We start from the raw sequence: 17,074 nt of genomic DNA on the forward strand, positions 1-17,074 counted from the left end.
AAGGATTCATTGATTTCAAGGCTATCATGCGGCCTCCCCTCCTTCTCCAAATGAGACAAATGGTCCGCCACTTGCTTTTCACTACCTTTTCTATCTTGGATGTCAATATCAAATTCCTGTAACCAGAGTACCCATCTCATTAACCGAGCTTTGGAGACTTTTTTGCTCATAAAATAACGAAGCATCGCATGATCCGTGTGGATAATAACTTTTGCACCCATCAAGTACGGGCGAAACTTCTCAATTACAAACACAATAGCAAGGAGCTATTTCTCCGTTATGGCATAGTTGACTTGGGCACTATTCATGATCTTATTAGCATAGTAGACCAGATGGAAAATCTTGTTGATGCATTGCCCCAAAACACCCCCAACCGCCTCGTCACTTGCATCACATATGAGTTTAAAAGGCACACTCCAATTTGGAGCGGTGATAATGGGAATAGTTGTAAACTTGGGCTTCAAAAATTCAAAAGCTCTCATGCACTTATCATTGAAATTAAACCTGTCATCCTTCTCAAGAAGATTACACAACGGGTTCATCACCTTAGAGAAATCTTTGATAAAATGTCGGTAATAACCCGCATGGTCTAAGAAACTCCGCAGACCCTTCACCGAAGTTGAGGGTGGATGCTTAGAAATCACCTCAAACGCTTCCTTGTCAACTTCAATTCCATTCCTTGAGATTTTACGGCCAAGGACAATACCTTCCTCGACCATGAAATGGCATTTTTCCCAATTGAGCACCAAATTGGTGCCTTCACATCTAACAAACACTTTGTCCAAATTTGCAAGACAATCATCAAAAGAATCTCCAACCACCGAGAAGTCATCCATGAAAACATCAAGGTGGTCCTCCACCATGTTCGTGAAAATAGCAATAATACACCTTTGAAAAGTCGTCGGCGCATTGCACAAATCAAATGGCATCCGCTTGAAAGCAAAAGTACCATAGGGACATGTAAATGTTGTTTTCTCTTGATCTTCCAGAGCAATGAGAATTTGGTTGTAGCCCGAGTACCCATCAAGAAAGCAATAGAAAGCACGGCTGGCCAATCTATCGAGCATTTGATCTAAGAAAGGAAGTGGAAACTGATCCTTCCTTGTGACTTTGTTGAGCTTGCGATAATCCACACACACACCCCAACCGGTCATCGTTCTTGTAGGAATCAATTCATTCTTTTAATTGGTGACCACCGTCATGCCCCTTTCTTTGGTACACATCAAGCCGGAGAAGTCCATGAACTATCGGAGATGGGGTAGACAACCCCGGCATCCAATCACTTGATAATCTCCTTCTTGAAAACTTCTTACATGGACTCATTGAGTCTCCTTTGGTGTTCAATATATGGTTTAGCTCCATCCTCCAACTTGATCTTATGCATGCAAAAGGTGGGGCTTATACCCCAAATATCTGCCAAGGTCCACCCAATAGCCTCCTTCCTCTTTTCTAGCACCGCCAATGTGGAATCTACCTGTACGTTAGTCAAACAAGAGGAAAGAATAACCGGTAAAGTAGAACAAGGGCCAAGAAATTTATTCCGAAGATGTGGAGGCAATGGATTCAACTCCAAGGTAGGTGGCTCTTCAAAAGAAGGCTTTGTATGAGAAGTCTTCCAATTTTCAACATCCAAGGACAATTTCCGGGGTGCATAGTTTCCCGACCCCATTCCTTGCATAGAGTTCACACATTCCATGAATCCATCCATCTCGTTATCATCAAAGTTGAGCAAGATGGTCTCTAATATATCACCAACATTAATTATAGCACTTGTATCATCAACAATGACATCGGTCACCAAATCCACAAAAGAGCACACCTCATTACTATTTGGTTGCTGCATGGACTTACACACATAGAATACCACATTTTCATCACCAACCCGAAAAGTGAGTTCTCCATCTTCAACATCACAAACAGCCTTACCCATAGCAAGGACAGGTTACCCAAGAATAATTGGCACTTCACAATTAACCTCACAATCTAGAATGACAAAATCTGCTAGAAGAATGAATTTATCTACTCGAACCAAAACATCTTCAATCACACCAACAGCCTTTTCATAGTACGATCGTCTATTTGCAATCTCATAGAGATAGGTCTCGATTTCCCAATTCCCAAAATCTTGAAAACCGAATAGGGCATCAAATTTATGCTTGCCCCAAGATCACAAAGAGCTTTAGGAAACTCGACGCTTCCAATTGTACAAGGAATCATGAAAGCATCGGGATCCTCCAACTTAGGAGCCATTGAATGAACAATTGCACTCACTTGATGACTGACTTTGATGGTCTCAAAATTCATTGACCGCTTCTTTGTCACAAGATCCTTCATAAACTCTGCATAACTGGGCATTTGTTCCCAAGCTTCGGCTAATGGAACATTGATTGAAAGACTCTTCATCATTTGAATAAACTTCTTGAATTGATTCTCACCATTTTGCTTGGCAAGTCTTTGAGGGCATGGAGGTGGAGGCTTAGGAAATAGTGCCTTAGCCTTTTGCACTACCGGCTCCAGTATGTCAATAATGTGTTCCCTAGACGAGTTCACCTCTTCTTGAGTCTCTTCCATACTATCATCAATATCAATCCGAATTTTCTCATTAAGTTGCACAATATTGTTAGGTATCTCTTCTTCTTGCATCACCTGATCCTCATCAACAAGTCGCCTTCCACTTGACGTGGGTGCATTATGGCCTCTTCCACTTCTTGTGATAACTGCAATAACATGCCCCATATTGTTACCACCATGCCACTTGGTAGTGCCCCCTTAGGACGAAAATTTAGAGCTTGAGAGATTTGCCCCATTTGAACTTCTAGGTTGTAGATTGATGTGTTATGTGAGGAAAATTGGGCATCCGAGTCGGCATTCTTTTCCATCATTTGCTTGAACATACTTTCAATATGTCCCATCTCATTGTTTGAAGAACTTGAACCATGTGAAGGATAAGGAGGCAGGTTGCTCGATTGTTGGTAAATTGGGGGACTTTGAAAGCTTGACCCCCAAACATCGTTGGTACCTAAACATCGTCAACTGGAATTACTCTAGAAGATCTCCAATAAATTTGTGGAGCATAGACACATGAAAAACTGAAAGGCAAGTCTAACTCATATGCTACCTGGCCTACTCTGAGTGTGATCTTATAAGGTCCAATGTATCAACGGCTAAGCTTTCCTTTCTTACTGAATCTCATAACACCTTTCATCGGTGATACCTTTAGGAATACCCAGTCATCTACTTGAAACTCCAAGTCTCATTGTTGATTATCTGCATAGGACTTCTGACGACTCTGAGCTGTTAATAGCCTTTACCGTATAAGCTTAATCTTCTAAACTGCCTATTATACCAACTCTTGTCCTACTAACTTAGTTTCCCCAACCTCAAACCATCTAATAGGTGACCTACACTTCCATCCATAAAAAACTTCGTATGGAGCCGTCCTAATGCTGGAATGATAGCTATTATTATATGCGAACTCAATAAGTGGAAGATGATAATCCCAACTACCCCTGAAGTCTATCACACATGCCCGTAGCATATCGTTCAGTGTCTGAATAGTACACTCATCCTGACCATCTGTCTGGGGATGAAATGTTGTACTAAGACTTACTTGAGTCCCCAATCCCTTTTGGAAGGACCTCCAGAAATTAGCTATAAACTGAGCACATCTATCTGAGATAATATATACAGGGACACCATGAAGTCGTACCATCTCCTTAATGTAAAGCCTTGCATAATCCTCTGCTGAATATGTAGTCTTGACAGGCAGAAAATGGGCTGATTTTGTAAGTCTATCAACAATCACCCATATAGAATCGAATTTATGCTAGGTATAAGGTAAGCCTGTGATGAAATACATATTAATTACTTCCCATTACCAAGTCGGAATCTCTGTAGCCTGCAATAATCCATCGAGTTTCTGATGCTCAATCTTAACCTATTGATAATTAGGGCACTGAGCAACAAACTCTGTTGTATCCTTCTTCATTTCGTCCCACCAGTATACTTCCATGATATCATGATACATCTTTGTCGCTCCTAAACGAACAGAATAAAGAGAATATTGAGTTTCTCCCATAACCTGCTAGCGCAGCCCTACCACATTAGGAACACATAATCGACCTCGATATCTGAGAACTCCATCTCCTAAAATATCAAATGGTGTTTTCTCCTTTTGAGGGGTTGTATCTCTATAATGATCTAGCACATGATCCTCATACTGGCGTTCCTTCACTTCAGTTACTAAAGATGATGTTGTCGTGTCCTGAATAGTAACTCTGGTATCACCTGAATCTAGTAATCGAACTCCAGGATTAGCTAGCTGATGAATCTCATGGGCTATCTCATTCTTCTCTGGCTATAAATATGATAAGCTACCCATAGATTTACTGCTGAGGGCGACAACTACTACATTTGCCTTCCCTGGATGGTATAAAATATCAACATCATAGTATTTCGTAGCTCCAACCATTACCTCTGACGTAAATTCAATTCCTTTTGCTTGAAGACATATTGAAGGCTCTTATGATCCGTATAGATATCAACATGAATGCCATACAAATAGTGCCTCCACATCTTTAGTGCATGAATCATCGCGACTAATTCTGAATTGTGGGTTGGGTAATTCTTCTTGTGAAAAAGTTGTCTAGAAGCATAAGCTACAACCTTATCATAATGCATCAATACACAACCCAATCCAATGCCCGAAGCGTCACAATGGATTTAATAACCATCGGTCCCCTCTGGGAGTGTCAGAACCGATGCTAAAGTCAATATGTCCTTCAATGCCTGGAAACTCCGCTCACAAGCATCAGTCCACTAAAACTTAGTTGCCTTATGAGTCAACTTTGTCAATGGTGCTGAAAGAGAAGAATCGCCCTCTACAAATCTCCTATAATAACCTGCCAAACCCAGGAAGCTACGAACCTCCGTCGGTGTCATGGGTCTAGGCCAAGTCATCAATACCTCAATCTTCTGTGTATTAACATGGATACCCTCATCTGAAATAATATGTCCAAGGAAAGCTACAAAATTCAACCTGAATTCACATTTCGAGAATTTCGCATACAACTTCATTTCTTGTAGAACTCTGAGCACAATACGCAAATGATCTGCATGCTCAGCCTCTAAACAAGAATAAACCAAAATATCATCTATAAATACAATCACGAACAGATCTAGAAAGGGTCTGAACACACGGTTCATCAAGTCCATGATAATTGCTGGGGCATTGGTCAAACGGAACGACATAACACGAAACTCAAAGTGCCTGTATCTGGTCCTGAATGTTAATTTCGGAATATCTTTCTCTATATCCCTTACCTAATGGTACCCAAACCTCAAGTCTATCTTCGAGAAACACTTGGCACCCTGAAACTGATCAAATAAATAATCAATCATTGGTAGCGGGTACTTATTCTTTATTGTTACCTTATTCAACTATTTGTAATCAACACACATCCACAAGGAACCATCTTTCTTTCTCACAAATAACACAGATGCTCCCCATAGTGATGTACTGGGCCTTATAAAGCCCTTTTCAAGCAAATCCCCCAGTCGTTCTTTCCACTCTCTTAGCTCTATAGGTGCCATTCTATAAGGAGGAACAGATATTGGCTGGGTTTTTGGTAATGTATCAATAGCAAACTCAATCCCGCGCTCTGGAGGAAGGCCTGGAAGCTTATCAGGAAAAGACATCGGGAAACTCATTAACCATCAGAATAGACTGAAGGGTCGGTGACTCTGCTTTCACATCATGTACTCGAACTAAGTGATTAATATAGACCTTTCTGATCATCTTCCTTGCCTTGAGATTGGAAATAAACCTACCTCTCGGTGATGCAATATTAACTTTCCACTCTAAAACGGGCTCCCCTGGAAACCAGAACCGAACCATCTTTGATCTACAATCAATGTTAGCATAACAAGAAGCCAACCAATCCATACCCATTATAACATCAAATTCTACCATATCTAGCTCAATCAGGTCTGCTACTGTAGAATGACTATGAACTACTACTATACGACCTCTATATACCCGTCTAGCTATCGCTGGATCCCCAACAGGTGTAGACACCTCAAAAGGTTTAACCAACTCAGGTTTTATCCCAAACTTGCTAGAAAAAAAAGGAGTGACATACGATAAGGTAGAACCTGGATCAATTAATGCATATATATCATATAAGGATATTGATAATATACCTGTAGCAACATCAGGTGACAGTTCCTGATCATGTCGACCCACTAATGCATAACCAAGGTTCTGAGGACCGCTCGAGCTAGATGCTCCACTTCTGTCTCTACCACGACTGGTTGATGCCTGTGAACTTTGCTCGGGGGTGTGTTGATGATGATGAACCAGCTACAGATCTCGTTGGCTGAACTATACCTACACCAACTCTCGTTGGACAATCTCTCAGAATGTGGCCTGGATAACCATAAGTATAACAAATTCCCAACCCCACAAGGCACTGCCTAGTATGCTGCTTGTGAGCACGTGATTTTTGCTTCACGAAAACTACTCCAAAAGAAATCAAAAAATAAAACAAATTGCCTTTGGGTACAATTTTGAGAATTTTGCGTGACATTTTGGATAATTATTTATGTCTGTGAATGTTTACCTTGTTTTAATTAATTGAAAAGTACCAAAATACCTGTTGCATTCATATTTAGGATTTAATTATGTATTTTTGTATTAATTGAACCATGTTTTGTTTTCAAGAGAAAGAAAATCACAAAATAATGTATTTTTTTGCATTTTTAGCATTTCATGTCCAAGTTATGTGATTTTATTTAATTGTGTGTGTTAATTGTTATTAAAAGTTAATTAGTACTTTTATAAATTAATCTAGTCCTATAAGTTAATTTAAGATTTTTGGAATTTTTAGTTTTATTAGTTTAAGAAAAAGAAAGGCAAAATAAAATAGTGTTAAGTCATATTTGGGCCAAATTAATTTAAAGTCCATCATCCCAAACAACTTTTCTTTCCCTTTGAAATTGAAACCCGTCCAAGACAGCCCAGATACCCAGCCCATACCCCATCCCCGACCCGGTCTGCCCCATAGCCCAAACGACCACCCCCCTTTTTCCATTTTCATTCTCATTTCCAATCCCTAACAAAAAAAACCCAAAACCACCCGCCCCCTCTTCTCTTCATCTTCTCCAAACGACCCCTCCTTCTCCCTCGACATCCATGGCTTCCCTCCTTCTTCTTCTTCGAACAAACGACCATCGTCGACTCCATCAACCCGTCGACAACCTACAGCCCAACGACCTCCAATCGTGAGCCCCAGCCAAGTCCGCCCGTCGCTGCACTACTGGCCAGCCTTCTCCATCGACGTGCAACGACCACCGGCGACTCCATCACTCGTCGACAGCCCGCCTTACGCCCACCACGACCACGTCCAGCAGCCACCGCCAGTTTCTCCAAACGACCACCTCCCTTCACGCCAGCCCCAGTACCAACGACCACTGTCGACTCCATCAGCTCGTCGACCACCTGAAATAGCCCGCCTCACCTTCTCCATAGCCACACTCCAGTTCAAAACGAGACCAGCCACCCTCCAATCCAAAACGAGACCAGCCACCCTCCAGTCCAAAACGAGACCAGCCATCCGAGGTCGTGCTCAGTCGTATGTCGAGGCAGTGCATCGAGGTTCCGTCCAAGTCCGTGTTTGTTAGTCAAGCGTCGAAACAGTGTTGTGAACAAAGCTGTGTTTCATCGGAAGTTCAGCATTGTTCGACGTCGGATCGTCAGCATAAAGGTCAGCCATAGCTCGTTCACAAATTTTTTGCTTTTTCTTTGGAGTTTCGTTTTCACTGTGCGTAACGGAGTAAGAAAGTGCAGTAGTAAAGGTCATATCTTTTACCTCGAATCTATGCTATTCACGGATCTATTTGTGGTTTCGTTTTAATGTGGGTTCATTTTGATAAAGTTTTCGCATAAAGTATCCTACTGCATATTCATTGAAATTATATGTGTATGCGTTTTGACGACTTTCCTACTGTTTTGAGTTCAATTGATGATTGTGTTTAGTGATTTGGATATACTTGTTTGTTCTATTAAGTTTGTTCTGATATGAATCTGGCCTTGTTGAATTGTCCTAATGTTGTTGATTGGGAGTTAGTTTCATGTGTTTAATTAGTCAATTGTTAGGATTTCTCACTTAAGATTGGTTATAGCTGCTATAGTTTGGTTAATTGATTAGGAGGATTGGATATAGCTGATGAGGTAGAATGGTAATTTCAGTAGTTTCAGGGGTATTTTGGGATTTAAAGTTTCAAAAAATAATTAATTTGGGTTCTCTATCCACTAAGCACTAATAATATTAAAATAAGGCATTGTTTAATACATAGTGGGAGACAAGACATTTGCTAATGGGGAACATAACATGATAGTATGGGAGTCAATAGGAATATTATAATAACCCATAGTTTTGATTGAAACAATAGGGAACAAGGCATGCAAGTATGGGGAACAAAATAACTTTAAATAAGAAGACATTAAGTAGTGGGATTCAAAGGGGTATGGGCAGTTAGAATCTGATGGTTTCAAGGCAGAGATAACAGGCCTGTTTTTGGGTTATAAATAGGGTCATTCAAGACAGAAAAGGGACTGGTTTTTTGAAGGAAAAAAATAGTTCTCTTTCAGTTTTTTTAGAGAGTCTAGGCTGGATTTTTAACATTTAAAAGTTCAGTAATTTGAAAGTAAAAAAGAGGCTATTTTTTTTATCCTAAAAGGTTCAGTGTGTGAGAGCTAAGAAACTGAAAAGTGAGGTCTTTTCTTTCGCTGCTGAATATCAGAACTAGTACTGTTGTTGTTTCATTGGTGTTGCTGGTTGGTATTTCTGGGGTTTCAATTGGTTCTTCCTGAGTTTGCTATTGGTTATTTGCTACTGTTTCATTGGGTGTTGCTGAAATTCTGCTGGTTCCTTTTTTTTAATCTGTTACTGGGTTGTTCTGTCACTGTGTTGCTATGTTATTACTGTTGCTGACTACTCCTTCATCTTCTTGTATTTCCATTATCCAAGTACACGTTCTAAAGCTCTCAAATTTAATGGAAAGGAAGTAAAGAGTTGTTGGAATGGATTTCTGAACTTCCCATTTTCTTTGTGTTTACTTTAATGTATAAGCAGTAGTTCACTTGATATTTAATAGCATGTATTAGAATGACTTGGGAATGCATAAACTGGACTGATTGAATCTATTTCTACAAACATGTGAATATCAATTGTAATTAATCTTAGTTGGTGATATTAGTTATGAAATATAATGTACTTAATTCTTCTTCAGTAGTCGTGAAATAGTTTCAAATAGTTTATGTCACAAAACAGGTTCAAATAGTTTATATGTTGGTTTAATAGGTTTAATTCTGAAATTGCGAGTTCACTTGAGTAAATAACATCCTTTTAAATAGCAATGTAAATAATGTTAGTAACTAATGCTAGTTCTCAAACATTAGTGATTAATGTTAGCTTGATGTCAGTTTTTAGGCATTGATGGATTTTTCAACAAGTTGTAAAAAGAGTTTAAAAAATGGCTTTGTATTAAACATAGTTAATTCCAATAGTCCAGTTCATATAATAAAGCTAGAGTTGAACGGGATCGAAATGGTAGCTGGTTTGTTAATATTTACAATGGCAAGCGGCGGATCTTAAGTTAGGTAGCGGGTTCAAACTAGAAGGTGTTTCCTTTTGTTTGGACCCGGACTTGAACTTGAAGCCCGAACTTTTAATACTAATTGATTAGGATTTTCGTTTATTCATAGAGACAAATAAATAGAAAATCATAGTCGCTTTAGGATATCCTTGATTAAAAATGAGATGAGCTTCGCCAAATAAAACGCATAGATTGCGGGGCCCTCACAAATGTATGTATTAATTACTTAGAACTCGGGATCGGCCGCTTAGCGAACTTCACGGCCATTTCCCAAAATAACCCCGCGTTAGTCTCTTTAGGCGCGTACTTTAAATAACATTACCTTCTTAAACCCGGGTGCACATTTATGTGACCCAAATCCAAATCTCAACGAAGTCGAAATGTGTCGCTAATCACGGGTACATTGATTGTGACGTGGTTCGAGATGCATTTCCACAATGTTGCAAATTACTTTTAAAAATAATGAATGAGACGAGCCTCGACAAACAGAAATACACAAGCTGCGGGGCTCTCTATATCTATTGGTAAAATTACTTAGACCTCGGGATGGGCCGTTTAGCAAAAGTTCACGGCCTTACCCAAAATAATGATATGTTAGTCGCTTTAGGCGCGCCTTTAATAATTTACTTTCTCAAACTCGGGTGCACATTTATGTGACCCAAATCGAAATCTCAACAGAGTTGAAATGTGTCAATAACCACGGGTGCATTGATGTGACGTGGTTCAAGATGTATTTTCACGACGTTGTAATGCTCGTTAAAAATAATAATAATAAAAGCAGTAAACAGTTAAAATTTGCGCATAGGTTCAACATGTATAAAAATCAGATAAATAAGCCGAATACGACAGTTGAGCGACCGTGCTAGAACCACGGAACTCGGGAATGCCTAACACCTTCTCCCGTGTAAACAGAATTCCCTATCCGGATTTTTGGTTCGCAGACTGTAATACATAGTCAATTTTTTCCTCGATTCGGGATTCAACCGGTGACTTGGGACACCATAAATCTCCTAAGTGGCGACTCTAAATCTTTAAATAAAATCCCGTTTCGATTGTCCTTTAATTGGAAAAAACTCCCCTACGCCCCGGCGGGCGCGGGCCAAAAGGAGGTGTGATAGCTCTGGTGACTCTGCTGGGGAACAAACCCAGAATCTTTGGTTCAGGGTTCAGAATTCGAGCTTAAATAAATTGTTATATTTGGCTTTATCTGATTTTGTTACATGTTTGGGCCTAACGTTCTAAATGATGCTTTTACCGCTTTGATATTATCTGAACTGTATATAAACTGTGCTGAAACCCTTCTCTTCTGGCCTCCGGGGATGTGCTTACTGGTTGAGACTTCCTATTTTGTTAGTGTCATACCCTGAAATAAGAAAGAGGTCGGACAAGTTACTAAGCCGGATGGCCTTTTGGTTCCCGGTACGTAGCCCCCTCCTCGATTCGAGTTGTCCACTCGGGTACATAGTCTAGAACAAACACCCAGGTTATAAACCTAGAATAACTCAACTTCACGCCATATCCATAGTAGAAACGTTTGTTTGCATCACGTTCATTTGACTTTGGAGGCTCAACACAGGGGTTGAGTCTGTCTAGGACAGGTGTACCAAAATGACAAAGGACCATCCTGATGCATCTTACTGGCTACTTGTGCATTTGTTTGCTTTGGACTTGCATGCTGACTGGGTTTTGAATATTTTGAGGAAAGAGAGATAGAGGTACGAGGATTAAAGAGAGTTAATTGCCTGTTTGAAAAAACCAATGTCCAAATAATGCCGAAACTCTGCCGAAAAAAAAAGTTTTATTTGCCAATGAAAAGAGTCTTGTTTTCAAAAGAATTTTGTTTTATCGACCCGAACTACGCCGGTTTGATTCTCACAGGGTGCGGGATACGTAGGCAACCCCCATCGGGTCCAACTTCACTTTTTGCAAAAATAGCCAAAAGAACTAAAATTTTATTTGAAAATAATTAGGGCGACACCATTTTTGCTAGAAATAGCCGAATGTCCCTAAAAGGGCGCCGGAAGGCTGTTTTTGCAATAACAGCCGCCTGAGGTCATTTTTAGGTTTTCGCTGGGTAACCAACGCAGCCTTAAAATCTTCGACCCCGAGGTGCTGAAAGGCCGTATTGGCAAAATCGGGTTTTATTTTAAATGAAAAAAGAAAGAAAGAGAAAAGTGTCCATGTTATCTTTGAGTCAATTGAATCATGATTTTCGCTTAACCACACTAATAAATGTGCAGAATGAGCACAAGTCAGAATTTACACGTAACAATTGTGAACAAGATCCCTTTGGAGCTGCACATGTGGTGGGATGACTTAGGCGAATCAGGGCGCGACACAGTCAATCTATACTTGGGAGGCCTCACTGGGTTGCTGAAGATCAATCCTAGGGGGGATGTCATAAAGGCCTTGGCCGCATTCTGGGACCCGACTCACAACGTATTTCACTTCTCGGATTTTGAACTTACCCCAACATTGGAAGAAATATCCGGATACATCGGGAGTCCCAAGGTTCCTCTGAGACACCAGTACCTGATCGCTCTAAGGGCCGTAACCGTACACAGGTTCCTAGACTCTTTGAAAATAAGCAGGGGGGTCCACAATCCAAACTTGGAAGCTGGTTTTTGTACTCTGCGGTTTATACACAACAGATATGGCCACATAGAGGGGTTCAACAAGCCAGAAAACAAAATCTGTAGCAAAGGAAACCGCCTTAAGTGGGAAGAACATAGGTGTTTTGCATTCATGGTAGCCTTTCTGGGACTCCTGGTGTTTCCTAGAAAACACAGGAACATTGACATACGAGTATCTGGGGTTGTCATCACTTTACTCACTCAGGACAATAGCACCCTCGCACCCATGATAGTAGCTGAAATCTTCCGTGCTCTCACAGCCTGCAAAGCCGGGGGAAACTTTTTTGAGGGGTGCAATGTGTTGCTTTAGATGTGGATGATTGAACACCTATGTCGTCGTCCTCAATTTATGAGTTATGGGTCGACAGAGAAAACATGCATAGAGGAATTTTCTACGAGGATTGACGGAATCAGCTTACTAGAAAGGGTCACAGAATGGATAGCACGCCTCCGTTCTGTCACTGCGGGCCAAATAGAATGGACATTCGGATGGTTGCCTGTGGATGAAATCATATATATGCCAGCCACTGGACCCCATTTCCTTTTGATGTGACTCAGGAGTATTCAGCCCTATGCCCCGTATCGAGTATTGAGACAGATGGGGAGATGCCAAATAGTTCCGAAAGATGAAGATCTTAGTGGCCAAGTAGTCGAGATCGGACCCAACAGACAGTTTCCTGAAGCAGCAGTCCGACAAATTTGGAGCGAGTGTCAATACTTAACAGCCAATACATGTGTACGTGATCGGTCCAAGGGTGAAGTTTTTCCGGGATACCTTGCCTGGTTTAGGAAAGAAATCGAGTTTGGGAGACCGGCCAAAAGGCCCTATCTCTAGGAGTTCGTCCAGGCGTCGCAAGAACAATGGGATTGGTTGGCTAACGAAGAAAGTTACAAGGCAGAAATAGGCAAGCTGAGGCAACAGATTAGAGACCTGGAATTTGAAAATAGTCTGTACGTTGATGCCGATCGGGGAGAAAAGAGCAAATTGGCCCAAGAAAATGAGGCGTTGAAAGCCCAAATCCGACAAATAAGGAGAGATGCTGACAAACAACAAAGGAGTCGGTCGGATGAGCGGTTAATAAAAGGATTGAAAAGGGAAATCGGTGAGTGCGGGGATGATTTGAAGAAATCTGAGGATACCATAGCACAAGTCCAGGCACAATGGGAAAAAGAACGAAAGAGCGCACACAGTACTTACAGCAGGCGAGGAAAGATTATGAAAAGACCATTGTCAGTCTTAAAAGGAAGGTGACCACCCTAGAGAGCAAGGCGGCTAAACAAGTCAAGGCTTTTGAAACCGAGAGTAAACACTGCTATAATCTGATGGCTAATCTGCTATAAACCGAGAGTAAACACGGCTAAACAGCAGTTACGGAAACAACATCTGCATGATTCTCGGGTTTTGAAGGCTAGAGGGGATCAGACAAAATGCCTACTCCTAGAGAAAGACCGAACCAGGAACAAGATCCTGACTATTGCTCATACTATTATCAGGAAATGTCAGGAATGTGAAAACATGACCCGCACTACCTTCTTCTCGGCGGTGATGATATTTGTGAAGCAGATCATATATGAATTGGAACAGCTGGAAAGGAACCTTACACCTAAACCCGCGGCGAGGCCGAATGATGCCCCGCGGGCGCCAAAATTCAAAACTCTGAAACATTCGTAGTTTGAGTCTGTATTTTCCTTGTCTTCGGAGTCTATTGTCCGTCGGAGTTTGTATTTCCCTTTTTGGCGTAAAGTCTGTAGTCTGTATCAAGTCTGTCAATTTCCTTTCAAAAAATGTTTTGCCTTGTAATAAAAGGTTTTGCTAGTAAAGGTTGAAAAATCCAAAAATGGTGTCTTTATTTTCCGCACTTATGGCAGAACTACACGCGGTCTGATTCATGCGGGGACATGATATGTAGGCAATCCATATAAGATTCGACCAACACTAAAAAGAAAAAGAAAAAAGGCAAAGTGAATAAAAGAAAGGAAAAGAAAGAAATAAAAAGAGAGATAAAGAAAGTTTCGAAAACACTTAAACGAGGCACAAACAAAGTAAGCTGGAATGACGCATGCGGTCGAAGCAAAGACATGTTAGAAATGGTTAAACTGCCTAGGAACATTGCATTACCCAACGTGAAATTGCAATATGTGTTAAACTCTAACTCTAACAAGTTTGTTGTCCTTCCAGAGATTTCGAACCAGTTAGTTTGTTAGAACGTTCTAGCAGATTAGCATTACCAAACAAGATCCAAAGGGCCCATACTAAAAAGCATGACTAGTTCAGACCAAAGTGTCGAGGATGAGAGGACGGGGAATCAAATGCTAAAGGAGGAAATGGATAAGATGAGACAGGAGATGAAAGAAATGCAGTTGGCCTTAGCTAGGGTACAAAAAGTGCCTAACCCTCCCGTTATTCCCACTCTCCCACCAGGACACACGCCAGAATACCCTCCCCCGGCCCTTCGACAAGCTTCCCCAGTCACCAATACTATCAGGGAAGAAATGCCTATGATCCCCAAGATTCACAACCCAATCAGAACCCTCTTCCACCAAACGTTCCTATTTTCGTGGCACCCCCACCAGCCACGCTGCAAAGATCATCCAGCGAGCCGTTGTTTCAGTCTCATGATAACCAATATTAGCCCCCTGAACCAACCTTCAAGGCACCCGATCCTCATACTTATAATACTCACTTCGAGATCCCGGTAGAGACTGAAAAGCCGACTAAGAGCCCAGAGCAAGACGAAGTGCTTCGAAAGTTTAAAAGCCTGGAGCAGTCCTTCAGGAATATCCATGGGTTAGGCAACCAAGTCAGTGTGGCCTACAAAGATCTGTGCCCATTCCCCGACATTCAATTGTCGGCAGGGTTCAAGATGCCAAAGTTTGATCTATACGAGGGGAACGACGATCCAATGGCACATCTGCGAGGTTTTTGCAGTAAGATGAGAGGGGTCGGGGAAAAGACAAGTTGTTGATAGCTCATTTTGGTCAAAGTCTAAGCGGGTCTACACTAGAATGGTACACAAGACAGGATCCTAGCAGGTGGTACACCTGGGCCGATCTGGCACAAGCCTTTGCAGGCCACTTCTAGTACAACCTTGAGATCGTCCCTGACCGTCTCACATTGCTGAAACTTAAGAAGAAGCCCGGGGAAAGCTTCCGAGAAATTGGGTTCCGCTGGAGAGAGCAAGCGGCAAGAGTTGATCCTCCGATGAGAGAGGGGGAGATGGTGGACTACTTTCTGCAGACTCTGGAGCCAACTTACTTCGGTCACTTGGTGACGTCAGTTGGAAAATCTTTCAACGAAGTAGTAAAAATGGGCGGTATGATTGAAGAGGGACTTAAGTCCAACAAAATCCTGAGCTATTCGGCGATTAAAGCAACCACTCAGGCCATCCAGAGCGGCACGGGAGGTGCGCTCGGAAAGAAGAAAAGGGAAGATGTCGCAACAGTCGAGGCAGGTACTTGGTCCAGATCCAGAGGTCCCCCCCCCCTCACTACCAACCTAGACCCCATCACTCAAATTACCCACACATTCCATACGGCCCTCCATAGCCCTACTACCCACCACAAGATCCATATTTCTCTGTCCATCACGCCCAAACTTATACCCAGCCTCCGGCTTGCCCGCAATGGCGTGCGCTGACTCCCCAGAATACATATCCACCTCCACAAAACACATATCCACCTCCACAATACACATATCCACCACCACAAAACACATATCCACCACCAAGGGCCTACAGGAATCCTTCGGGACCAGGTTTCTGTGGGAATCAGACTTTCAGGAATGAAAGGGCGCAGAGACAGAGAACATTCACTCCGCTGGGAGAAACCTATACTACTTTGTTCCACAAATTGAGGCAGTTAGGCCTATTGAGTACTGTGGAGCCCAAATTGCCAAATCCCCTTCCCAAAAATTTGGACCACTCGGTAAGCTGTGAATATTGCTCGGGGGCTCCCGGGCATGATATTGAGAAGTGTTGGAAGTTGAAGACTGCCGTACAAGATCTTATTGACACAAATAGGATCGATGTCCAGGAGCCAAAGGCACCTAACATCAATCAGAACTCGTTGTCGGCACACCATGCAGCTCACATGATCGAACTAGTGCACGAAAGAGGGAAGCTCAAGAAGCCCTCACAAATGGTAATGATGATCCGTGCCCGTCCGAAAGAAAAGGCGATCAGTGGAAAAGCAGTAGTACAGTCGGAAAGGGTAGAAGGAAAGCCAGTGGTGGTGATGGGGAAGAGTTCGTCTGATGTTGCCAAGAATCCAGAGCCAGTCAAAGTAACGGTGCAAGGGATATCAAGCAAGCCAGTAGCCGTGAAGGGGGCATGCACAGGGCCAGTTGTTATCAGGCCAGTAATGCAGTTGCCAATAATCAGCGAGAAAGTTGTGCCATGGAGCTACAGTCAAGTAATGGTAATGCATAAGGGGAAGGAAGTTGTGGAGGAAATATGTGAGGCACAGGGGTTAACTCGTTCGGGAAGGTGTTTTGGTCCCGCAGAGTTAAGAAGGGCCAATCCAGTAGTGACAAAGAATCCAGTTACCGAGGAAGAGGCGGAAGAATTTTTAAAGAAAATGAAGGTGCAAGATTACTCCATTGTGGAGCAGTTGAGGAAGACCCCGGCACAGATCTCATTGTTATCATTGTTGATCCATTCAGACGAGCACCGCCGGGTATTGATGAAAATTCTGAATGAAGCCCATGTTTCGGATAAGATCTCTATGAACCATCTGGAGAAAATAGCAAACAAGATTTTTGAGGTCAACAGGGTCACTTTTTCAGA

The sequence above is a fragment of the Nicotiana sylvestris genome, chromosome 9 (genome assembly GCF_000393655.2).
Source record: "Nicotiana sylvestris chromosome 9, ASM39365v2, whole genome shotgun sequence".
In the NCBI taxonomy this organism is placed as follows: domain Eukaryota; kingdom Viridiplantae; phylum Streptophyta; class Magnoliopsida; order Solanales; family Solanaceae; genus Nicotiana; species Nicotiana sylvestris.